Here is a 2,150-nt window from a genome sequence, read left to right on the forward strand (position 1 = left end):
AAACAAAATTAGTAAAAAGATAGATATTTAGGAATATTTATTCACTCTTAGTATCTTTGCTAAAAGAATAGTTTTTCTTCAGTAAATTTGGGGTTCAAACTTGAGGGACTGTAAGCATATAACAGTTTTTAAATGATAAACTTTTTTGTAAAACAAAAGTGTCTTTCTAACTTTACTTTGAATTTACTTAAGCCTTGTCTGTTAAAGCACTGTAATCTTGAGAAATACTGAATTTGGAAAATTTGCTAAAGCAGAATCACTTGGTTGTCAGCAATTTAATATTGAAACAGTACTGGATTCCACCAAAATCTACTGTGATAGCTAGATTTATCTCCACGTAAAAAATGGAATTGTTCTGTAAGAGATTCTGCAGCTTAACCTCAGAGCTCCTCCTTCTACTGTTTTAATCAAATAGCTGAAAAGGAACATAGTCACACCCAAGATATCAGGTTTTTGGTGAACTTTGTTTGAGAATGTGGCCACAGGCCTCCCACCTCACCCCAAACTTACTGGGCTGCTCAGGAGACCACACTCAGAGAAACACCTCCTGGGGTAAGACTTGATCTACAGAGCAGATCCAGTTCACATCCATGAACTCAGTATGTTTTAAGAAGGGAGGTCTCCAAGTGACATCAGCATCATGACAGAGTGAGAAGTTCCCTTGATTTCTCCCCTTAAAGTTACAAGTCAGACAAATATTATTCAATAAAGGATTCCCTGCTCAACACGAACATGTCTGAGAGATCCATGCATTGAGACATCTGAAGGTGGGTGTATCTAAATGAGCAGGGAATACAGGATGGGGTGAAGGACAGAGATAGGGGACACTGATGCATTCTGGTACCTGTCATGACCCCAGCTGAACTGATAGGGGTAAGGAATTGAGCTGAAGCCCCCACATGGCAGCCTGGAGGGCCAGAAGGGCAGAAGCAACATTCCAACTTGGCGCCCATTGTAGCTAAACAGGATGACAGGGGTAGAGATGCAGCATTGCAGTATGGCAGCCATGAGCTAAAAGCCACTATCACTACCAAGAAGGCAAAGCCACAGACTCACAAAGCCACCTCCCCCAACCCTACCTCTCCGCCACCCATAACACAGAGTCCAATAAAGGCAGTGGAGATGCCTTGGATAGCAGAGTACAGCTCACAACCTCTGAGTACAAAGTGGAGTGGAGGGAACTCAGAGGCCCTGAGCCTCATTGCCAGCCACATCCCACCACAGGGGGGACCCAGGAGACCCAGGAGAACTTCCACCCCTGCCAAGCTTAACAAGAAATTTAATGTTTATTCATCGCTCTAATTCAAGCTCAGACATTCTTGCAATATCACACAAAAACACGCAACAATAATAATGAACACCACTCAGCAAGATACTGCCACACATCAATACACAAACACAGCTGTGAGACATGGATATACCAAGGTTAAGAAACCTTACTGAATTGTTTGTACAGTGCTGCCAATGTAAGCACACAGTGGCAAGTTGGCTAACTTAATTGTCAGACCTCCTATATATACGTAACCTGGGAGCACCAAAATAGATAAAGCAATAACTAACAGACCTAAAGGGAGAAACTTACAAAAACACAATTATAGTAGGGGACCTGAAGACCCCATTGACAGCAATGGATAAATCATCCAAACAGAAAGTCAATAAGGAAATATTGACCTTAAATGATGCATTAGACCAAATAAACATAATTGATATTTATAGACCATTCCATCCCAAAACGAGAGAACATACATATACATTATTCTTAAGTGCACATGGCACATTCTAAAGGATACACCATATGATATTAGGGCATGAAATTAGTCTCAATGATTTTAAGATGATGAAATAACACCAAGTGTATTTTCTGACCACAACAGGATGAAACTGGAAATTAACTACAATAAGAAAGCTGGGGGAAAAAATATGTGGAGATTAAACATCATGCTATTGAACAACTATTGGGTCAAATAAAAATAAAAATAAAAGAAGAGATCAAAAGACACATGGAGACAAATGAAAATGACAATACAATATACCAAAATTTTGGGGATACAGCAAAAGCGGTACTAAGAGGGAAGTTTATAGTATTACAAGCCTACCTCAAAAAACAAGAAAACTATTAGATAAACAAACTAACATTACACCTTAAGGAA

Source organism: Rhinolophus ferrumequinum, chromosome 2 (genome assembly GCF_004115265.2).
Source record: "Rhinolophus ferrumequinum isolate MPI-CBG mRhiFer1 chromosome 2, mRhiFer1_v1.p, whole genome shotgun sequence".
Lineage (NCBI taxonomy): Eukaryota > Metazoa > Chordata > Mammalia > Chiroptera > Rhinolophidae > Rhinolophus > Rhinolophus ferrumequinum.